The sequence below is a fragment of the Dermacentor variabilis genome, chromosome 11, assembly GCF_050947875.1.
Source record: "Dermacentor variabilis isolate Ectoservices chromosome 11, ASM5094787v1, whole genome shotgun sequence".
In the NCBI taxonomy this organism is placed as follows: Eukaryota; Metazoa; Arthropoda; class Arachnida; order Ixodida; family Ixodidae; genus Dermacentor; species Dermacentor variabilis.
The window spans coordinates 11,097,890-11,122,880 of NC_134578.1; the positions used below are offsets into that span (position 1 = coordinate 11,097,890).

At 44.3% G+C, this 24,991-nt stretch overlaps 1 protein-coding gene across 1 annotated transcript in view; it reads left to right on the forward strand.

Moving 5' to 3' along the window:
* Window positions 1–24,991, forward strand: part of LOC142563655 (uncharacterized) — a 67,845-nt gene that overhangs the window by 22,172 nt on the left and 20,682 nt on the right. The window lies entirely within an intron of this gene.

Consider the following 24,991-nt stretch of genomic DNA (forward strand, 5'->3'; position numbering starts at 1 on the left):
GAAAATTATTCTTTGCCGGATCGTTTATTTATCGCGTTAAACGGCGTCTACGCATGCCCGGGGACTGACATATGCGGAGTTCAGGCGCTTTCGATGCACTTTATTTTTCCTCGAAAAAATGATATTTTCATGGGCTATAGGCTTACTGTTTTTTCCATTTCTGGGGGAAAATTATTCTTTGCCGGATCGTTTATTTATCGCGTTAAACGGCGTCTACGCATGCCCGGGGACTGATATATGCGGAGTACAGGCGCTTTCGAGACACTTTATTTTTCGTCGAAAAAATGATATTTTCATGGGCTATAGGCTTAGTGTTTTTCCCATTTTGGGGGGAAAATTATTCTTTGCCGGATCGTTTATTTATCGCGTTAAACGGCGTCTACGCATGCCCGGGGACTGATATATGCGGAGTACAGGCGCTTTCGAGACACTTTATTTTTCGTCGAAAAAATGATATTTTCATGGGATATAGGCTTACTGTTTTTTCCATTTCTGGGGGAAAATTATTCTTTGCCGGATCGTTTATTTATCGCGTTAAACGGCGTCTACGCATGCCCGGGGACTGATATATGCGGAGTACAGGCGCTTTCGAGACACTTTATTTTTCGTCGGAAAAATTATATTTTCATGGGCTATAGGCTTAGTGTTTTTTCCATTTCTGGGGGAAAATTATTCTTTGCCGGATCGTTTATTTATCGCGTTAAAAGGCGTCTACGCATGCCCGGGGACTGATATAAGCGGAGTAGAGGCGCTTTCGATGCACTTTATTTTTCGTCGAAAAAATGATATTTTCATGGGCTATAGGCTTAGTGTTTTTTCCATTTCTGGGGGAAAATTATTTTATGACAGATCGTTTATTTATCGCGTTAAACGGCGTCTACGCATGCCCGGGGACTGATATATGCGGAGTACAGGCGCTTTCGAGACACTTTATTTTTCGTCGAAAAAATGATATTTTCATGGGCTATAGGCTTAGTGTTTTTCCCATTTTGGGGGGAAAATTATTCTTTGCCGGATCGTTTATTTATCGCGTTAAACGGCGTCTACGCATGCCCGGGGACTGATATATGCGGAGTACAGGCGCTTTCGAGACACTTTATTTTTCGTCGAAAAAATGATATTTTCATGGGCTATATAGGCTTACTGTTTTTTCCATTTCTGGGGGAAAATTATTCTTTGCCGGATCGTTTATTTATCGCGTTAAACGGCGTCTACGCATACCCGGGGACTGATATATGCGGAGTACAGGCGCTTTCGAGACACTTTATTTTTCGTCGGAAAAATTATATTTTCATGGGCTATAGGCTTAGTGTTTTTTCCATTTCTGGGGGAAAATTATTCTTTGCCGGATCGTTTATTTATCGCGTTAAAAGGCGTCTACGCATGCCCGGGGACTGATATAAGCGGAGTACAGGCACTTTCGATGCACTTTATTTTTCGTCGAAAAAATGATATTTTCATTGGCTATAGGCTTAGTGTTTTTTCCATTTCTGGGGGAAAATTATTTTATGACAGATCGTTTATTTATCGCGTTAAACGGCGTCTACGCATGCCCGGGGACTGATATATGCGGAGTACAGGCGCTTTCGAGACACTTTATTTTTCGTCGAAAAAATGATATTTTCATGGGCTATAGGCTTAGTGTTTTTTCCATTTCTGGGGGAAAATTATTCTTTGCCGGATCGTTTATTTATCGCGTTAAACGGCGTCTACGCATGCCCGGGGACTGATATATGCGGAGTACAGGCGCTTTCGAGACACTTTATTTTTCGTCGAAAAAATGATATTTTCATTGCTATAGGCTTACTGTTTTTTCCATTTTGGGGGGAAAATTATTCTTTGACGGATCGTTAATTTATCGCGTTAAACGGCGTCTACGCATGCCGGGGACTGATATATGCGGAGTACAGGCGCTTTCGAGACACTTTATTTTTCGTCGAAAAAATGATATTTTCATGGGCTATAGGCTTAGTGTTTTTCCCATTTTGGGGGGAAAATTATTCTTTGCCGGATCGTTTATTTATCGCGTTAAACGGCGTCTACGCATGCCCGGGGACTGATATATGCGGAGTACAGGCGCTTTCGAGACACTTTATTTTTCGTCGAAAAAATGATATTTTCATGGGCTATAATAGGCTTACTGTTTTTTCCATTTCTGGGGGAAAATTATTCTTTGCCGGATCGTTTATTTATCGCGTTAAACGGCGTCTACGCATACCCGGGGACTGATATATGCGGAGTACAGGCGCTTTCGAGACACTTTATTTTTCGTCGGAAAAATTATATTTTCATGGGCTATAGGCTTAGTGTTTTTTCCATTTCTGGGGGAAAATTATTCTTTGCCGGATCGTTTATTTATCGCGTTAAAAGGCGTCTACGCATGCCCGGGGACTGATATAAGCGGAGTACAGGCACTTTCGATGCACTTTATTTTTCGTCGAAAAAATGATATTTTCATTGGCTATAGGCTTAGTGTTTTTTCCATTTCTGGGGGAAAATTATTTTATGACAGATCGTTTATTTATCGCGTTAAACGGCGTCTACGCATGCCCGGGGACTGATATATGCGGAGTACAGGCGCTTTCGAGACACTTTATTTTTCGTCGAAAAAATGATATTTTCATGGGCTATAGGCTTAGTGTTTTTCCCATTTTGGGGGGAAAATTATTCTTTGCCGGATCGTTTATTTATCGCGTTAAACGGCGTCTACGCATGCCCGGGGACTGATACATGCGGAGTACAGGCGCTTTCGAGACACTTTATTTTTCGTCGAAAAAATGATATTTTCATTGCTATAGGCTTAGTGTTTTTCCCATTTTGGGGGGAAAATTATTCTTTGCCGGATCGTTTATTTATCGCGTTAAACGGCGTCTACGCATGCCCGGGGACTGATATATGCGGAGTACAGGCGCTTTCGAGACACTTTATTTTTCGTCGAAAAAATGATATTTTCATGGGCTATAGGCTTAGTGTTTTTTCCATTTCTGGGGGAAAATTATTCTTTGCCGGATCGTTTATTTATCGCGTTAAAAGGCGTCTACGCATGCCCGGGGACTGATATAAGCGGAGTACAGGCGCTTTCGATGCACTTTATTTTTCGTCGAAAAAATGATATTTTCATGGGCTATAGGCTTAGTGTTTTTTCCATTTCTGGGGGAAAATTATTTTATGACAGATCGTTTATTTATCGCGTTAAACGTCGTCTACGCATGCCCGGGGACTGATATAAGCGGAGTACAGGCGCTTTCGAAACACTTTATTTTTCGTCGAAAAAATGATATTTTCATGGGCTATAGGCTTAGTGTTTTTTCCATTTCTGGGGGAAAATTATTCTTTGCCGGATCGTTTATTTATCGCGTTAAAAGGCGTCTACGCATGCCCGGGGACTGATATATGTGAAGTACAGGCGCTTTCGAAACACTTTATTTTTCGTCGAAAAAATGATATTTTCATGGGCTATATAGGCTTAGTGTTTTTTCCATTTTTGGGGGAAAATTATTCTTTGCCGGATCGTTTATTTATCGCGTTAAAAGGCGTCTACGCATGCCCGGGGACTGATATAAGCGGAGTACAGGCGCTTTCGATGCACTTTATTTTTCGTCGAAAAAATGATATTTTCATGGGCTTACTGTTTTTTCCATTTCTGGGGGAAAATTATTCTTTGCCGGATCGTTTATTTATCGCGTTAAACGGCGTCTACGCATGCCCGGGGACTGATATATGCGAAGTACAGGCGCTTTCGAGACACTTTATTTTTCGTCGAAAAAATTATATTTTCATGGGCTATAGGCTTAGTGTTTTTTCCATTTCTGGGGGAAAATTATTCTTTGCCGGATCGTTTATTTATCGCGTCAAAAGGCGTCTACGCATGCCCGGGGACTGATATAAGCGGAGTACAGGCGCTTTCGATGCACTTTATTTTTCGTCGAAAAAATGATATTTTCATGGGCTATAGGCTTAGTGTTTTTTCCATTTCTGGGGGAAAATTATTTTATGACAGATCGTTTATTTATCGCGTTAAACGGCGTCTACGCATGCCCGTGGACTGATATATGCGGAGTACAGGCGCTTTCGAGACACTTTATTTTTCGTCGAAAAAATGATATTTTCATGGGCTATAGGCTTAGTGTTTTTCCCATTTTGGGGGGAAAATTATTCTTTGCCGGATCGTTTATTTATCGCGTTAAACGGCGTCTACGCATGCCCGGGGACTGATATAAGCGGAGTACAGGCGCTTTCGATGCACTTTATTTTTCGTCGAAAAAATGATATTTTCATGGGCTATAGGCTTAGTGTTTTTTCCATTTCTGGGGGAAAATTATTTTATGACAGATCGTTTATTTATCGCGTTAAACGGCGTCTACGCATGCCCGGGGACTGATATATGCGGAGTACAGGCGCTTTCGAGACACTTTATTTTTCGTCGAAAAAATGATATTTTCATGGGCTATAGGCTTAGTGTTTTTCCCATTTTGGGGGGAAAATTATTCTTTGCCGGATCGTTTATTTATCGCGTTAAACGGCGTCTACGCATGCCCGGGGACTGATATATGCGGAGTACAGGCGCTTTCGAGACACTTTATTTTTCGTCGAAAAAATGATATTTTCATGGGCTATAGGCTTAGTGTTTTTTCCATTTCTGGGGGAAAATTATTCTTTGCCGGATCGTTTATTTATCGCGTTAAAAGGCGTCTACGCATGCCCGGGGACTGATATAAGCGGAGTACAGGCGCTTTCGATGCACTTTATTTTTCGTCGAAAAAATGATATTTTCATTGCTATAGGCTTACTGTTTTTTCCATTTTGGGGGGAAAATTATTCTTTGACGGATCGTTTATTTATCGCGTTAAACGGCGTCTACGCATGCCCGGGGACTGATATATGCGGAGTACAGGCGCTTTCGAGACACTTTATTTTTCGTCGAAAAAATATTTTCATGGGCTATAGGCTTAGTGTTTTTCCCATTTTGGGGGGAAAATTATTCTTTGCCGGATCGTTTATTTATCGCGTTAAACGGCGTCTACGCATGCCCGGGGACTGATATATGCGGAGTACAGGCGCTTTCGAGACACTTTATTTTTCGTCGAAAAAATGATATTTTCATGGGCTATAGGCTTAGTGTTTTTTCCATTTCTGGGGGAAAATTATTCTTTGCCGGATCGTTTATTTATCGCGTTAAAAGGCGTCTACGCATGCCCGGGGACTGATATAAGCGGAGTACAGGCGCTTTCGATGCACTTTATTTTTCGTCGAAAAAATGATATTTTCATGGGCTATAGGCTTAGTGTTTTTTCCATTTCTGGGGGAAAATTATTTTATGACAGATCGTTTATTTATCGCGTTAAACGTCGTCTACGCATGCCCGGGGACTGATATAAGCGGAGTACAGGCGCTTTCGAAACACTTTATTTTTCGTCGAAAAAATGATATTTTCATGGGCTATAGGCTTAGTGTTTTTTCCATTTCTGGGGGAAAATTATTCTTTGCCGGATCGTTTATTTATCGCGTTAAAAGGCGTCTACGCATGCCCGGGGACTGATATATGTGAAGTACAGGCGCTTTCGAAACACTTTATTTTTCGTCGAAAAAATGATATTTTCATGGGCTATAGGCTTAGTGTTTTTTCCATTTCTGGGGGAAAATAATTCTTTGCCGGATCGTTTATTTATCGCGTTAAAAGGCGTCTACGCATGCCCGGGGACTGATATATGCGGAGTACAGGCGCTTTCGAGACACTTTATTTTTCGTCGAAAAAATGATATTTTCATGGGCTATAGGCTTAGTGTTTTTCCCATTTTGGGGGGAAAATTATTCTTTGCCGGATCGTTTATTTATCGCGTTAAACGGCGTCTACGCATGCCCGGGGACTGATATATGCGGAGTACAGGCGCTTTCGAGACACTTTATTTTTCGTCGAAAAAATGATATTTTCATGGGCTATAGGCTTAGTGTTTTTTCCATTTCTGGGGGAAAATTATTCTTTGCCGGATCGTTTATTTATCGCGTTAAAAGGCGTCTACGCATGCCCGGGGACTGATATAAGCGGAGTACAGGCGCTTTCGATGCACTTTATTTTTCGTCGAAAAAATGATATTTTCATGGGCTATAGGCTTAGTGTTTTTTCCATTTCTGGGGGAAAATTATTTTATGACAGATCGTTTATTTATCGCGTTAAACGTCGTCTACGCATGCCCGGGGACTGATATAAGCGGAGTACAGGCGCTTTCGAAACACTTTATTTTTCGTAGAAAAAATGATATTTTCATGGGCTATAGGCTTAGTGTTTTTTCCATTTCTGGGGGAAAATTATTCTTTGCCGGATCGTTTATTTATCGCGTTAAAAGGCGTCTACGCATGCCCGGGGACTGATATATGTGAAGTACAGGCGCTTTCGAAACACTTTATTTTTCGTCGAAAAAATGATATTTTCATGGGCTATAGGCTTAGTGTTTTTTCCATTTCTGGGGGAAAATAATTCTTTGCCGGATCGTTTATTTATCGCGTTAAAAGGCGTCTACGCATGCCCGGGGACTGATATAAGCGGAGTACAGGCGCTTTCGATGCACTTTATTTTTCGTCGAAAAAATGATATTTTCATGGGCTATAGGCTTACTGTTTTTTCCATATCTGGGGGAAAATTATTCTTTGCCGGATCGTTTATTTATCGCGTTAAACGGCGTCTACGCATGCCCGGGGACTGATATATGCGGAGTTCAGGCGCTTTCGATGCACTTTATTTTTCCTCGAAAAAATGATATTTTTATGGGCTATAGGCTTAGTGTTTTTTCCATTTCTGGGGGAAAATTATTCTTTGCCGGATCGTTTATTTATCGCGTTAAAAGGCGTCTACGCATGCCCGGGGACTGATATAAGCGGAGTACAGGCGCTTTCGATGCACTTTATTTTTCGTCGAAAAAATGATATTTTCATTGCTATAGGCTTACTGTTTTTTCCATTTTGGGGGGAAAATTATTCTTTGACGGATCGTTTATTTATCGCGTTAAACGGCGTCAACGCATGCCCGGGGACTGATATATGCGGAGTACAGGCGCTTTCGAGACACTTTATTTTTCGTCGAAAAAATGATATTTTCATGGGCTATAGGCTTAGTGTTTTTCCCATTTTGGGGGGAAAATTATTCTTTGCCGGATCGTTTATTTATCGCGTTAAACGGCGTCTACGCATGCCCGGGGACTGATATATGCGGAGTACAGGCGCTTTCGAGACACTTTATTTTTCGTCGAAAAAATGATATTTTCATGGGCTATAGGCTTAGTGTTTTTTCCATTTCTGGGGGAAAATTATTCTTTGCCGGATCGTTTATTTATCGCGTTAAAAGGCGTCTACGCATGCCCGGGGACTGATATAAGCGGAGTACAGGCGCTTTCGATGCACTTTATTTTTCGTCGAAAAAATGATATTTTCATGGGCTATAGGCTTAGTGTTTTTTCCATTTCTGGGGGAAAATTATTTTATGACAGATCGTTTATTTATCGCGTTAAACGTCGTCTACGCATGCCCGGGGACTGATATAAGCGGAGTACAGGCGCTTTCGAAACACTTTATTTTTCGTCGAAAAAATGATATTTTCATGGGCTATAGGCTTAGTGTTTTTTCCATTTCTGGGGGAAAATTATTCTTTGCCGGATCGTTTATTTATCGCGTTAAACGGCGTCTACGCATGCCCGGGGACTGATATATGCGGAGTTCAGGCGCTTTCGATGCACTTTATTTTTCCTCGAAAAAATGATATTTTTATGGGCTATAGGCTTAGTGTTTTTTCCATTTCTGGGGGAAAATTATTCTTTGCCGGATCGTTTATTTATCGCGTTAAAAGGCGTCTACGCATGCCCGGGGACTGATATATGCGGAGTACAGGCGCTTTCGAGACACTTTATTTTTCGTCGAAAAAATGATATTTTCATGGGCTATAGGCTTAGTGTTTTTTCCATTTCTGGGGGAAAATTATTCTTTGCCGGATCGTTTATTTATCGCGTTAAAAGGCGTCTACGCATGCCCGGGGACTGATATAAGCGGAGTACAGGCGCTTTCGATGCACTTTATTTTTCGTCGAAAAAATGATATTTTCATTGCTATAGGCTTACTGTTTTTTCCATTTTGGGGGGAAAATTATTCTTTGACGGATCGTTTATTTATCGCGTTAAACGGCGTCTACGCATGCCCGGGGACTGATATATGCGGAGTACAGGCGCTTTCGAGACACTTTATTTTTCGTCGAAAAAATGATATTTTCATGGGCTATAGGCTTAGTGTTTTTCCCATTTTGGGGGGAAAATTATTCTTTGCCGGATCGTTTATTTATCGCGTTAAACGGCGTCTACGCATGCCCGGGGACTGATATATGCGGAGTACAGGCGCTTTCGAGACACTTTATTTTTCGTCGAAAAAATGATATTTTCATGGGCTATAGGCTTAGTGTTTTTTCCATTTCTGGGGGAAAATTATTCTTTGCCGGATCGTTTATTTATCGCGTTAAAAGGCGTCTACGCATGCCCCGGGACTGATATAAGCGGAGTACAGGCGCTTTCGATGCACTTTATTTTTCGTCGAAAAAATGATATTTTCATGGGCTATAGGCTTAGTGTTTTTTCCATTTCTGGGGGAAAATTATTTTATGACAGATCGTTTATTTATCGCGTTAAACGTCGTCTACGCATGCCCGGGGACTGATATAAGCGGAGTACAGGCGCTTTCGAAACACTTTATTTTTCGTCGAAAAAATGATATTTTCATGGGCTATAGGCTTAGTGTTTTTTCCATTTCTGGGGGAAAATTATTCTTTGCCGGATCGTTTATTTATCGCGTTAAAAGGCGTCTACGCATGCCCGGGGACTGATATATGTGAAGTACAGGCGCTTTCGAAACACTTTATTTTTCGTCGAAAAAATGATATTTTCATGGGCTATAGGCTTAGTGTTTTTTCCATTTCTGGGGGAAAATTATTCTTTGCCGGATCGTTTATTTATCGCGTTAAAAGGCGTCTACGCATGCCCGGGGACTGATATAAGCGGAGTACAGGCGCTTTCGATGCACTTTATTTTTCGTCGAAAAAATGATATTTTCATGGGCTATAGGCTTACTGTTTTTTCCATTTCTGGGGGAAAATTATTCTTTGCCGGATCGTTTATTTATCGCGTTAAACGGCGTCTACGCATGCCCGGGGACTGATATATGCGGAGTTCAGGCGCTTTCGATGCACTTTATTTTTCGTCGAAAAAATGATATTTTCATGGGCTATAGGCTTAGTGTTTTTTCCATTTCTGGGGGAAAATTATTCTTTGCCGGATCGTTTATCTATCGCGTTAAAAGGCGTCTACGCATGCCCGGGGACTGATATATGCGGAGTACAGGCGGTTTCGAGACACTTTATTTTTCGTCGAAAAAATGATATTTTCATGGGCTATAGGCTTACTGTTTTTTCCATTTCTGGGGGAAAATTATTCTTTGCCGGATCGTTTATTTATCGCGTTAAACGGCGTCTACGCATGCCCGGGGACTGATATATGCGGAGTTCAGGCGCTTTCGATGCACTTTATTTTTCGTCGAAAAAATGATATTTTCATGGGCTATAGGCTTAGTGTTTTTTCCATTTCTGGGGGAAAATTATTCTTTGCCGGATCGTTTATCTATCGCGTTAAAAGGCGTCTACGCATGCCCGGGGACTGATATATGCGGAGTACAGGCGGTTTCGAGACACTTTATTTTTCGTCGAAAAAATGATATTTTCATGGGCTATAGGCTTAGTGTTTTTCCCATTTTGGGGGGAAAATTATTCTTTGCCGGATCGTTTATTTATCGCGTTAAACGGCGTCTACGCATGCCCGGGGACTGATATATGCGGAGTACAGGCGCTTTCGAGACACTATTTTTCGTCGAAAAAATGATATTTTCATGGGCTATAGGCTTAGTGTTTTTTCCATTTCTGGGGGAAAATTATTCTTTGCCGGATCGTTTATTTATCGCGTTAAAAGGCGTCTACGCATGCCCGGGTACTGATATAAGCGGAGTACAGGCGCTTTCGATGCACTTTATTTTTCGTCGAAAAAATGTTATTTTCATGGGCTTATAGGCTTAGTGTTTTTTCCATTTCTGGGGGAAAATTATTTTATGACAGATCGTTTATTTATCGCGTTAAACGTCGTCTACGCATGCCCGGGGACTGATATAAGCGGAGTACAGGCGCTTTCGAAACACTTTATTTTTCGTCGAAAAAATGATATTTTCATGGGCTATAGGCTTAGTGTTTTTTCCATTTCTGGGGGAAAATTATTCTTTGCCGGATCGTTTATTTATCGCGTTAAACGGCGTCTACGCATGCCCGGGGACTGATATATGCGGAATTCAGGCGCTTTCGAGACACATTATTTTTCGTCGGAAAAATGATATTTTCATGAGCTTAGTGTTTTTTCCGTTTCTGGGGAAAATTTTTTTTTTGACAGATCGTTTATTTATCGCGTTAAACGGCGTCTACGCATGCCCGGGGACTGATCTATGTGGAGTACAGGCGCTTTCGAAACACTTTATTTTTCGTCGAAAAATTGATATTTTCATGGGCTTAGTGTTTTTCCAATTTTGGGGGGAAAATTATTCTTTGACGGATCGTTTATTTATCGCGTTAAACGGCGTCTACGCATGCCCGGGGACTGATATATGTGGAGTACAGGCGCTTTCGAGACACTTTATTTTTCGTGGAAAAAATTATATTTTCATGGGCTATAGGCTTAGTGTTTTTCCCATTTTGGGGGGAAAATTATTCTTTGACGGATCGTTTATTTATCGCATTAAACGGCGTCTACGCATGCCCGGGGACTGATATATGCGGAGTACAGGCGCTTTTGAGACACTTTATTTTTCGTCGAAAAAATGATATTTTCATGGGCTATAGGCTTAGTGTTTTTTCCATTTCTGGGGGAAAATTATTCTTTGCCGGATCGTTTATTTATCGCGTTAAACGGCGTCTACGCATGCCCGGGCACTGATATATGCGGAGTACAGGCGCTTTCGAAACACTTTATTTTTCGTCGAAAAAATGACATTTTCATGGGCTATAGGCTACTGTTTTTTCCATTTCTGGGGGAAAATTATTCTTTGCCGGATCGTTTATTTATCGCGTTAAACGGCGTCTACGCATGCCCGGGGACTGATATATGCGGAGTACAGGCGCTTTCGAGACACTTTATTTTTCGCCGAAAAAATGATATTTTCATGGGCTATAGGCTTACTGTTTTTTCCATTTTGGGTGGAAAATTATTCTTTGCCCGATCGTTTATTTATCGCGTTAAACGTCGTCTACACATTCCCGGGGACTGATATATGCGGAGTACAGGCGCTTTCGAGACACTTTATTTTTCGTCGAAAAAATGACATTTTCATGGGCTATAGGCTACTGTTTTTTCCATTTCTGGTGGAAAATTATTCTTTGCCGGATCGTTTATTTATCGCGTTAAACGGCGTCTACGCATGCCCGGGGACTGATATATGCGGAATTCAGGCGCTTTCGAGACACATTATTTTTCGTCGGAAAAATGATATTTTCATGAGCTTAGTGTTTTTTCCGTTTCTGGGGAAAATTTTTTTTTTGACAGATCGTTTATTTATCGCGTTAAACGGCGTCTACGCATGCCCGGGGACTGATCTATGTGGAGTACAGGCGCTTTCGAAACACTTTATTTTTCGTCGAAAAATTGATATTTTCATGGGCTATAGGCTTAGTGTTTTTCCAATTTTGGGGGGAAAATTATTCTTTGACGGATCGTTTATTTATCGCGTTAAACGGCGTCTACGCATGCCCGGGGACTGATATATGTGGAGTACAGGCGCTTTCGAGACACTTTATTTTTCGTCGAAAAAATTATATTTTCATGGGCTATAGGCTTAGTGTTTTTTCCATTTCTGGGGGAAAATTATTCTTTGCCGGATCGTTTATTTATCGCGTTAAACGGCGATTACGCATGCCCGGGGACTGATATAAGCGGAGTACAGGCGCTTTCGATGCACTTTATTTTTCGTCGAAAAAATGATATTTTCATGGGCTATATATAGGCTTACTGTTTTTTCCATTTCTGGGGGAAAATTATTCTTTGCCGGATCGTTTATTTATCGCGTTAAACGGCGTCTACGCATGCACGGGGACTGATATATGCGGAATTCAGGCGCTTTCGAGACACTTTATTTTTCGTCGAAAAAATGATATTTTCATGGGCTATAGGCTTAGTGTTTTTTCCATTTCTGGGGGAAAATTATTCTTTGCCGGATCGTTTATTTATCTCGTTAAACGGCGTCGACGCATGCCCCGGGACTGATATATGTGGAGTACAGGCGCTTTCGAAACACATTATTTTTCGTCGAAAAAATGATATTTTATGGCTTAGTGTTTTTTCCATTTCTGGGGAAAATTATTTTTTGACAGATCGTTTATTTATCGCGTTAAACGGCGTCTACGCATGCCCGGGGACTGATATAAGCGGAGTACAGGCGCTTTCGAAACACTTTATTTTTCGTCGAAAAAATGATATTTTCATGGGCTATAGGCTTACTGTTTTTTCCATTTCTGGGGAAAATTATTCTTTGCCGGATCGTTTATTTATCACGTTAAAAGGCGTCTACGCATGCCCGGGGACTGATATAAGAGGAGTACAGGCGCTTTCGAAACACTTTATTTTTCGTCGGAAAAATGATATTTTCATGAGCTTAGTGTTTTTTCCGTTTCTGGGGAAAATTTTTTTTTTGACAGATCGTTTATTTATCGCGTTAAACGGCGTCTACGCATGCCCGGGGACTGATCTATGTGGAGTACAGGCGCTTTCGAAACACTTTATTTTTCGTCGAAAAATTGATATTTTCATGGGCTATAGGCTTAGTGTTTTTCCCATTTTGGGGGGAAAATTATTCTTTGACGGATCGTTTATTTATCGCGTTAAACGGCGTCTACGCATGCCCGGGGACTGATATATGCGGAGTACAGGCGCTTTTGAGACACTTTATTTTTCGTCGAAAAAATGATATTTTCATGGGCTATAGGCTTAGTGTTTTTTCCATTTCTGGGGGAAAATTATTCTTTGCCGGATCGTTTATTTATCGCGTTAAACGGCGATTACGCATGCCCGGGGACTGATATAAGCGGAGTACAGGCGCTTTCGATGCACTTTATTTTTCGTCGAAAAAATGATATTTTCATGGGCTATAATAGGCTTACTGTTTTTTCCATTTCTGGGGGAAAATTATTCTTTGCCGGATCGTTTATTTATCGCGTTAAACGGCGTCTACGCATGCACGGGGACTGATATATGCGGAATTCAGGCGCTTTCGAGACACTTTATTTTTCGTCGAAAAAATGATATTTTCATGGGCTATAGGCTTAGTGTTTTTTCCATTTCTGGGGGAAAATTATTCTTTGCCGGATCGTTTATTTATCTCGTTAAACGGCGTCGACGCATGCCCCGGGACTGATATATGTGGAGTACAGGCGCTTTCGAAACACATTATTTTTCGTCGAAAAAATGATATTTTATGGCTTAGTGTTTTTTCCATTTCTGGGGAAAATTATTTTTTGACAGATCGTTTATTTATCGCGTTAAACGGCGTCTACGCATGCCCGGGGACTGATATAAGCGGAGTACAGGCGCTTTCGAAACACTTTATTTTTCGTCGAAAAAATGATATTTTCATGGGCTATAGGCTTACTGTTTTTTCCATTTCTGGGGAAAATTATTCTTTGCCGGATCGTTTATTTATCACGTTAAAAGGCGTCTACGCATGCCCGGGGACTGATATAAGAGGAGTACAGGCGCTTTCGAAACACTTTATTTTTCGTCGAAAAAAAGATTTTTTCATGGCTATAGGCTTAGCGTTTTTTCCATTTCTGGGGGAAAATTATTCTTTGCCGGATCGTTTATTTATCGCGTTAAAAGGCGTCTACGCATGCCCGGGGACTGATATAAGCGGAGTATAGGCGCTTTCGATGCACTTTATTTTTCGTCGAAAAAATGATATTTTCATGGGCTATAGGCTTACTGTTTTTTCCATTTCTGGGGGAAAATTATTCTTTGCCGGATCGTTTATTTATCGCGCTAAACGGCGTCTACGCATGCCCGGGCACTGATATATGCGGAGTTCAGGCGCTTTCGATGCACTTTATTTTTCGTCGAAAAAATGATATTTTCATGGGCTATAGGCTTAGTGTTTTTCCTATTTTGGGGGGAAAATTATTCTTTGACGGATCGTTTATTTATAGCGTTAAACGGCGTCTACGCATGCCCGGGGACTGATATATGTGGAGTACAGGCGCTTTCGAGACACTTTATTTTTCGTCGAAAAAATGATATTTTCATGGGCTATAGGCTTAGTGTTTTTCCCATTTTGGGGGGAAAATTATTCTTTGCCGGATCGTTTATTTATCGCGTTAAACGGCGTCTACGCATGCCCGGGGACTGATATATGCGGAGTTCAGGCGCTTTCGAGACACTTTATTTTTCGTCGAAAAAATGATATTTTCATGGGCTATAGGCTTACTGTTTTTTCCATTTCTGGAGGAAAATTATTCTTTGCCTGATCGTGTATTTATCGCGTTAAATGGCGTTACACATGCCCGGGACTGATATAAGCGGAGTACAGGCGCTTTCGAAACACTTTATTTTTCGTCGAAAAAATGATATTTTCATGGGCTATAGGCTTACTGTTTTTTCCATTTCTGGGGGAAAATTATTCTTTGCCGGATCGTTTATTTATCGCGTTAAACAGCGTCTACGCATGCCCGGGGACTGATATAAGCGGAGTACAGGCGCTTTCGAAACACTTTATTTTTCGACGATAAAATGATATTTTCATGGGCTATAGGCTTACATTTTTTTCCATTTCTGGAGGAAAATTATTCTTTGCCGGATCGTTTATTTATCGCGTTAAACGGCGTCTACGCATGCCCGGGCACTGATATATGCGGAGTACAGGCGCTTTCGAAACACTTTATTTTTCGTCGAAAAAATGACATTTTCATGGGCTATAGGCTACTGTTTTTTCCATTTCTGGTGGAAAATTATTCTTTGCCGGATCGTTTATTTATCGCGTTAAACGGCGTCTACGCATGCCCGGGGACTGATATATGCGGAATTCAGGCGCTTTCGAAACACTTTATTTTTCGTCGAAAAAATGATATTTTCATGGGCTATAAGGCTTACATTTTTTTCCATTTCTGGAGGAAAATTATTCTTTGCCTGATCGTGTATTTATCGCGTTAAACGGCGTCTACGCATGCCCGGGGACTGATATATGCGGAGTACAGGCGCTTTCGAAACACTTTATTTTTCGTCGAAAAAATGATATTTTCATGGGCTATAGGCTTGGTGTTTTTTCCATTCCTAGGGGAAAATTATGCTTTGCCTGATCGTGTATTTATCGCGTTAAACGGCGTCTACGCATGCCCGGGGACTGATATAAGCGGAGTACAGGCGCTTTCGATGCAGTTTATTTTTCGTCGAAAAAATGATATTTTCATGGGCTATAGGCTTACAGTTTTTTCCATTTCTGGAGGAAAATTATTGTTTGCCGCATCGTTTATATATCGTGTTAAATGGCGTCTACGCATGCCCGGGGACTGATATAAGCGGAGTACAGGCGCATTCGATGCACATTATTTTTCGTCGAAAAAATGATATTTTCATGCTTGATGAAAAGAGCGCTATAGGAAGACGCGGACGAAAGAACAACATCTAAGACAGACAGCGCCTTGTCTGTCTTACATGTTCTTTCGTCCGCGTCTTCGTAGCGCTCTTTTCATCAAGTATGCAAAACCAACTCGCCCACATCAAGCTTCTGCTGCTTCAGATATTTTCATGGGCTATAGGCTTACTGTTTTTTTCCATTTCTGGGGGGAAATTATTCTTTGCTGGATCGTTTATTTATCGCGTTAAATGGCGTCTACGCATGCCCGGGGACTGATATAAGCGGAGTACAGGCGCTTTCGATGCACTTTATTTTTCGTCGAAAAAATGATATTTTCATGGGCTATAGGCTTAGTGTTTTTTCCATTTCTGGAGGAAAATTATTGTTTGCCGGATCGTTTATTTATCGTGTTAAACGGCGTCTACGCATGCCCGGGGACTGATATATGCGGAGTACAGGCGCTTTCGAGACATTTTATTTTTCGTCGAAAAAATCATATTTTCATTGGCTATAGGCTTACTGTTTTTTTCCATTTCTGGTGGAAAATAATTCTTTTCCTGATCGTGTATTTATTGAACGAACGTTTTAGAGGCAACTTATTTTTCCTCGCGGAAACGCAAATTTTCGTGGGCTATAGGCTTACTGCTTTTTCATTTTTTTCGAGAAAATTAATCTCGGCCTGGTGGTTCATTTATCGCGTGATTCGGCGTTAGCGCATCCGAAGGGAGTGACATATGAGTACACTCTAAGAGCCGTTTACACCCTTTGGAGTGCCCCTTCTGCCACACAACAATAATCGTCATCTCCCTTGATGCGTTTCCTTTCTTTAACGCTGCGAGCCCTGTACTTTCCAGTAGCGAACGGCACGCGCGTTATCAGCATGATAGCATTGCCGACAGGAAATGCTATCATGCTGATAAAGCGCATGCCGTTCTTCACTGGAAAGTACCGGGCTCGCAGCGTTAAAGAAAGGAAACGCATCAAGGGAGATGACGATTATTGTTGTGTGGCAGAAGGGGCACTCCAAATGGTGTAAACTGTTCTTAGACTGTAGAACGAACGCTTTAGAGGCAGCGTTTTTTTCCTCCAGGAAACGCAAATTTTCATTGGCTATAGGCTTACTGTTTTTTATTATTTTTTCGAGAAAATTATTATCCACCTCGTCGTTCATTTATCGCGTGCTTCGGTGTTAGCGCATGTGTGGGCAGTGATATATGAGAAGAACGAACGCTTTAGAGGCAACTTATTTTTCCTCGCGGAAACGCATATTCTCATATTTTCATTTTTTTAGAGAGAAATAATCGTTGCCCATTTTTTATTTATCGCGTAAATCGCCGTCAGCGCATGCGTGATGACTGACCAGTGTTTTCGGGAGAACTTTTTTTACCTGGCTGAGACGATATAGGGCTATAGCCGTACCGTTCTTTAATTTTTTTTTCGAGAAAATAAATCAGTGCTCATTCCTTTATTTATCGCGCAAATCGGCGTATGTCAATGCGTAGAGTCTGATTTATGCGACGAATCACTGCTTTCAGGAGAACCTATTTTACCTGGCTGAGTCGATATTACAGCGAAAGCTTTACTGGTCGCGAACTTGCGATTTCGGCGTGGTAGTGCTCCAAGGAGGCACATGACGTCACACCGCGTCGCATGCCTGATAACATGTCGGAGGATTGGAAAGGAGAGCTCGCGTGCGCCGCAACCACAGTTGAGGCGGCACTATGGACGGCGACAATTACGATAAGCAGGAAGAGGCCTGGAATCGACATCGGAACGAGATGAAGAGGAAACGAATCGCCCAGGAAACAGACGAACAGCGCCCAGAACGACTGTCTAAACGAGGTTACATTGACAACCAGACCAACCTGGACTTGCAATCAAGATTAACCAAGGCTAACCATGCTATGCCTTAGCTTTCGCTACGTATATCCTTGCATAGCCGATCTAACCCACTGCCAATTTTTCAAGCGAAGTTTGTATTGCCTCAATAGTGGCGGCGATGGTGTTGCAGTACGAAAAAACTCAAGCCGCGCGAAAATAAAAATTGCTCGTCGGGCGGGGGATTCGAACCACCGACCCCCGGTTGGCGTGATCGCTATGCTAGCCGACTCAGCCACTGTCCGTTCACGACGCACACCTTTTCAGCAGGGTTTTATGTATGTGAAACGTGTAAAGAAGCGGACGCAGAGCAAGTAGCGAGCCGATCGAAGGGCCAGCTCCCTCCGGAGGAGGGCAAGTGGTTGATCGTGTATTTGCTCCTCTCGCGCCCGCCGTTTCCCGTCAGGGGATGCCGCGTTTGTTTCCTTCTGTCGAAGAGCAGGCAGCGTTGAAGGAGCGACAGCGGGAGCGGGCCACGCGTTCGGTTAACTTGGCTAAATCCAAAAAGGTAGATATTCTCTTACTCCAAGAAACTTATATCCATAGGCTGGGCCAGATCAGGCACTTCGACAGGATTTTTCGCACCAGGTCTTTCTGGAGTTATGGCGGATCGGGCAGCCTGGGTACGGCCATCGTTTTGATGCCGAATTTCGACCGCCTTGTTATTCGTCATGCCAGAGATGCCGAGGGCCGTATCTTGTCGGTGGATCTTGATTGTGGCATTCGAATTGTTAATGTCAATGCTCCAACCCGGTCTAGAGAGCAGAGAGAGTTTCTCGCTACATCAGAACCCTATTTGGTAGGCCCCTCTGGACTAATTCTTGCAGGCAACTTCAACTGTCTGTTAGAACAGGTTGATCGCGTCTCGCGTAGAGGGACTTCAAACTTTAAAGATAGGCGTGGAAATGCTGTACGGCGAGAGCTCGTCGACGGGCTGTGACTGGTCGATGCTTGGCGCGTGCTTCGCCCTGAACAGTCAGGAATGACTTGGACAGGGAGGGGCATGCAGAGCCGCATCGACTGTTTTTACATTTCGTCGTCACTGGCTTCCAGTATGCATTCTTCTTGGTTGATTCCTTCTGCTCTTAGCGACCACAGCTTCCTAATTCTGCGGTTTGCCGATTATAGCATAGTATCGCAAGGAAAGAGACCGTGGCGCTTAGATCCACGTCTCCTGAAAGACAGGCAGGCAACCGCAGAGGTGTCATCCATTCTCTTTCGATCGCTTCACAACACAGCGAATCTAAGTGGCGCAGAATGGGATGACGTGTAGGTCAGAGTACGTGAGTGCTTCAGATCTTGGGACAAGCTTCGGGCGCGCGAGGAGCGTGAGGAGATTAAAATCGTCTCCGACGCGATCCTCCTGCTCTCGAGGCTGCTGTCCGGCGGGCCTGGTGTTGCTCCGGCGCTGGTCTCCCTCCGAAAGGAACTTCGGATTCTCCTGCAGCGACGCTGGGATGGCTTGAGAGCCACAACCCGAGCAGAGCTGTGGGAAATGGAAGCGTGGTACAGCAGAAACGTCCGTAGGCATCTTTCCAGGAAGAGCACAACTCTCTCTTCCCTAGTAGATCCAAGTGATGGTTACATAACCGATTCAGCAGATGGAGTTCTTGCACTGGCGAGGCAGTTTTACATGACCTTGTATGCCGAACCAGTTGCCTCTCCAGATCTCTTTCCCTTTGCTTCACCAGCTGAGCTGGCGCAAGTGTGTGACGCAGCCATAGATGAGGACGAGCTATTTTCGGCTTTGAAGTCTATGAAGCGTAATCGCAGTCCAGGATCCGATGGTCTGACAGTCGAATTTTCTGTTAAATTTTGAACACTGCTAGGGAAGCCATTCACATCACTGGTGAACAGGCTACTCAGTGAAGGGACTTTGTCAGCGTCTCAACGAGAGGGGCTAATCACTTTCCTGTCTAAGGACGAGTCGAGGAGCTCCGATCTGAGATCATGGCGTCCAATCACGCTTCTGAACTGCGATTATAAGCAAAGTGCCTGTGTATGCGACTCACGCCTGTACTCAGCACTGTTTTTGGTCCATACCAGGCATGTAGTGTCCAGGGGCGCTCTACTCAGTTTCACGGTTTAGCGGTGAGGGACCTTCTCCTGTGGGCAAACACCAGGAAACGTCCAGGTATTCTTTGCTCCTTCGATCAGGAGAAGGCTTTTGACATCGTTAGCCATAGGTACATTTTCCGTGTCCTGGAAGAGGCTGGTTATAGTGTGGGCTTCGGCAGATGGTCCAAGCTTTGTATTCTCGATCGACTTCTGTTGTTCTCAAACGGGACCGCGTCTCGGAGGCATTCATAGTGTACGGCAGGGGGACCCTCTCTCACCTGCCCTCTACGTACTCGCTTTTGAACAGCTTCTGTAGAGGTTGTCCGGTGACAGCAGAATTGGCAGGTTCCTCCTCCCACCAGGTTCCCCTCCGGTTGTACTCTTTGCCTATGCGGATGACTTGTCCATTGTCGTCCGGACGAGGCATCAGTTTGCAGCGCCCTGGAGGTCATAGACAGTTACTGCGGGGCGAACGGTGCAAGGTTGAATAGGTCGAAAAGTGCAGCCATGTACTTGAACTCCACTCCGTCCAGTCCGCAGCCCGTTCATGGTCTTCCCGTGAAAACGCGGCTGCGCATTCTGGGTTTCCAATTCGAACCAGGCGGTCTCTCCTGAAAACTGGCAACAGGCTAAGGAGAAGCTTGAAACCAGAATTCAAGAATTCAGCGCGTTGTCATGCCCACTGACTGCTCGAGCGACAATTCTGCGCTCACTTTTGTTTTTGTTCTTGACGTATGTGGCGTGTGTGTCTCCTGTTCCAACCCGAACCAAGCTTATCTTGGAGAGAGTCCTCTTTCGCTTCCTCTGGAAGGGGACAAATGGTTGTGTAGCTAGGCGGGTGCTCAAGTTGCCCAGGGTTAAGAGAGGACTCAGAATTCCCGACTTGGGCATCGTGGCTACTGCACTACATGTCAAATGGGCCCAGGTCGCTCTTAACTCGGATATGCTCCTGACTCGAAGCTTTACTTCTTTTCTTAGCACTCGACTCCACTTGTTTTCGCAGAGCACATTTTCTCACTGTGTGTCTCGCTCAGGTTCCCCGTCCACCATTTATGCGGGGGCTGCCAACTCTTTGGTCAGCCTCCGCACGGTTCACCCCGACATGGACGTATAGTTTCAACTCCACTTCAAGAATTCGTTGATATGCTCACCCCAGGTCTCCCCCCGCATTGCCAAATGTATGATCTGTCCATTCACAGGCCAAACTGGAAGCTCATCACGGCCAGTTTCCTCGACGCTAGGCGAGCTACGTTCATATACCCCCTGGCGCGAGAGTGCCTGCCGTTGAGCTACAGGCCCTTCACAACCGTCCCGGCTCGTGGGGTGTGCCCCTTCTGTGGCGCTCGTGAGGACTGTTCATACCTTTATGCAATGTTGGCTTCCCACAGCTCTTCTCCGAAGGATTGCTAGTCTTTTTAATCTCCTAGGCGTTCCTCATCAGACAGTTCGATTTTCGCACCCTTTGCCTAATCAGGCGGTGAACCAGTTCGTGCTTCTTCTCTCCGAGTGCTCATACCAAGTTTGGTTGGCGCGCCGTGATGCAGTTTTCGGGGGTCGGGCGCCGGGCCTTCACGAAGTGCTTGCGAAAGCACGGAAGGTCTGGTTCCACCTCACCCGGGAGCGGCACCGCTTGGGTGAGAAGTTTCTCGAAGTGTGGGCTCGTCCTGCCGTGATTTTTGATGAGTCAGGTGGAAAGCTATCCATTAAATTATGATGCATGCTCTTAAGGTCGCTCGACTCGGCCCTGTGTGCCAGTCGATCTACGGGGTTGTATTTGGCTCAGTGGAACCCAGAGCCGAAACCGGTGGTGACGCACCCTCGTGTGGTCGCGCTGCCCCGCGGATGGCTGTGGTGCTTTCCATGGTTGTATATGCCTTGGCCTCTTTTGCGTCAAGGCAGCCCGAGGGTCAGTCAGGCTTGTGTCCTGTAAGACCGACATGGCTGTTTGTGTGTCAAGTGCAGTAACTCCGTGGCGCTGCACAACAGCCCCGTTGTCCGGGAAGGACCGTTGGCCCGAACCAAAGCCCCTCGCCCAGTCAACTCGGGTAGAGGGGGAGAGCCGGGGTCAATGTATCGAATGATGTTGGGTTGATGAGTACACGAAAGCTCATGAACACGGCACCTTCAAAGGTGCCAAGTCCTCTTCCCATCTGACAACGGCTCGGTCGCAGAACAGGTGGCATTTGATGAAGGCCGCCGGAAGCTCGCACGAGAAAGGGCTCATCGTCGACGTGCCGGCCTCGCCGTGAGGGAGCGCGAAGCCGAAGCGTTACAGCAACGAAGAGCCGCGGATCCCGAGCTTCGCTTCACCCCTCTTCACAGTAGTGGAAGGGCGGTCAATTTTTTTGCAAGGGCAATAGGCTTACCGTTCTTTTTTCATTTTTTTCGAGAACATTAATCTGTGCCTAATTGCTTCCTCATCGCGTAAGTCGGCGTCAGCGCATGCGTGGAGAGTGATTTAGGCAAAAAAATAAGCGCTTTGGAGAAAACTTAGTTTCCGTGGTGAGACGATATTTTCATGGGCTATATAATATAGGTTCACCGTTCTTTTTTCGAGAAAGGTAATCAGTGCCTATTCGTTTATTTATCGCGTAAATCGGCGTCAGCGTATGCGTGGGGAATGATTTGTACGAATGATCAGCGCATTCAAGAGAACTTTTTTACTTGGCTGAGACTGTATTATCGTAAGCTATAGGCTTACGGTTCTTGAAATTTTTTTTAGAAAATCAGTGCCTATTCATGTCTCAGTCGCGTGAGTTAGCGTGAGCGTGCGCGCGGGGAGTGATTTATGCGACGAATCAGCGCTCTTGACATGACTTATTTTACGTGGCTGAGGCGGTATTTTCGTGGTGGTATTCTTTTTCCAGAAGATTAATCTGTGCCTATTCCTTTCGTTATCGCGTAAATCAGGATCAGCGCGTTCGTGGAAGTGATTTATGCGAAGAATCAAGGTTTTCGAGCGAAGTTATTTTACGGGGCTGCCACGATACTTTCATGGGCTATAGGTTTACCGTTTGCGATGTATACGTTAAATTATGGGGTTTTACGTGCCAAAACCACTTTCTGATTATGAGGCACGGCGTAGTGGAGGACTCCGGAAATTTCGACCACCTGGGGTTCTTTAATGTGCACCTGAATCTAAGTACACGGGTGTTTTCGCCCCCATCGAAATGCGGCCGTTGTGGCCGGGATTCGATCCCGCGACCTCGTGCTCAGCAGCCTGACACCATAGCCACAGAGCAACCACGGCGGGTTATGTATACGTTGACTTTGCCGCCAACATGACACTAATGGGATACATAGCCTGTACAGGGGTGTGACGAAGGCATCGCAATAACGAGGACGATGAAACACGAAAACGAGAGTGACGGCGGCATGGTAGCGACAGCGACACGTAGATCATGACAACCCCGACATTCTAAGCACAAGTACAGGAGTTCGAAAAGACAGCGATGTGGCGATGATGAGATAGTGACTATGACGTCGATGGTCTTAGTACTTAAGTGCTGTTGAAGGAAAAAAACTGAGCAGAATTCATCGACGAGGATTGTCAAATGAACAAGCGATTCAGCGGGCAAAGTAAACAATGAATGGTGGAGCGCTCTACCATTTGACTGAACGAATGAGTGAACGAGCCAACTAACGAATCAATGAAGGAACGAACTAACGAACGAATGAAAAAAAGAATAGCGAAATAACGAACCAACAAACTATGTGCTTGCCGAGTCGGACCATTGAACACCGACCACGAAAGGCGAAAATGGCAAAAGAAGCAATTCACTTAAAAGTAGGCAACCGCAAATACTCTACAGCGTGTTCTGCTGCTTTTCTCATCTCCGCTGCTTAAATATCATCGTCAAGGACGACGCACGCGCTACTTTACTGCCAAAGCAGGTAAGTAGTCACGCCACCATTTTTGAGAGCAGTGATTGCATTCATGACTGCTCCGAGATTTTTTTATTGAGCTTACCTTTTGCGCCGGAAAGGTTAATCAGCTCATTTCCGTTGATTCATCCCGTAAATCGGCGTAAGTATACTTCGATTATCGTGGGGAGTGATGTATGCACTGAACCATCGCTTTTGAGATCGGTGATTGTATTTGGCTGCTCCGTGAGTTTATTGAGCTATAAGCTTACCTTTTATGTCGGAAAGGTCACTCTGCTCACTTCCGTTTATTCATCACGTAAATCGGCGTAAGTACTTGGATTAGCATGGGGAATGATGTACACGCTGAACCAATGCTTTTGAGAGCAGTGATTGCATCTGGCTGCTCCGTAATTTTATTGAATTATCTTACCTTTAATGTCGGAAAGGTCACTCTGCTCACTTCCGTTTATTCATCACGTAAATCAGCGTAAGTACTTGGCTTAGCATGGGGAAAGATGTACACGCTGAACCAACGCTTTTGAGAGCAGTGATTGCACCTGGCTGCTCCGTGATTTTGTTCACCTATAAGCTTACCTTTTGTGTCGGAAAGGTTAATCTGCTCACTTCCGTTTATTCATCCCGTAAATCTGCGTGCGGGCTTCACCGCACACAGCTCGGCTTCACTACATGTTTTCGCTGCATGTTCAGAACTTCACTTATTCACTGGCTTCGTGAGCCATGTAGTGTTGCTTATAACATGCACAGAGTAACGCGGGAGCTCAACTTATCTTTAGGGCTGCATGAAAGATATTACAGCGTTGGGCTGGTTGGGCTAGCCGTTCGCCTTTTTTGGCAAGTACGTCCTCGATAAGCTCAGCCCGTCTTTCGTACGGAAAGGGTTGAAAAAAAATGTACTCGCGTGCAGCGGCCCCGTGGTGACGTGCCAGAACGTCACGGACCTGTACAGCTGCGCGTACAAACTCCGGCTGCGACCTTTGACCAACCGATGCCTGCAGTACCTGGCGCAGGCAGGGCCCGTTGGCAGGCAGCTGGTGGTGCTGCAACACGCTTCACGCTTAAAACTGCCGGCCGAGCAGCAGGCGGCCTTCCAGTTCGTCGCAGAGAACTTCGACGACGCCGTCAGGCACGTGTCGGTCACGCTTGTATTATATGCACAGGGGAGAATTATAGCTGACGAATTAGAGCTGCGCGGGTGTCTACAAACAGGCCTGAATAAGGTGCCCATTTAGCACACTCAGTGACAGTAATAAAGTTTACTACTGAGACTTCTTATACACTTCGCGAAGTTGAGACCTGCCGAAGCTGAACAAGGACTCTGGGGGAGGTGTGGTGCAGGTGCCCGGCTGTCAGGAACCTTCAACCAGGGGAGGTATTCTGTAAGAGTCCACGTAGTGGACATGTACATTTAGTCTGCTGCTGAACTTCTCATTGGCTGGGCTGGGCTGCACGTCCACAGCAGCCAGGCGCCACAGCCAATCAGAACTTCAAC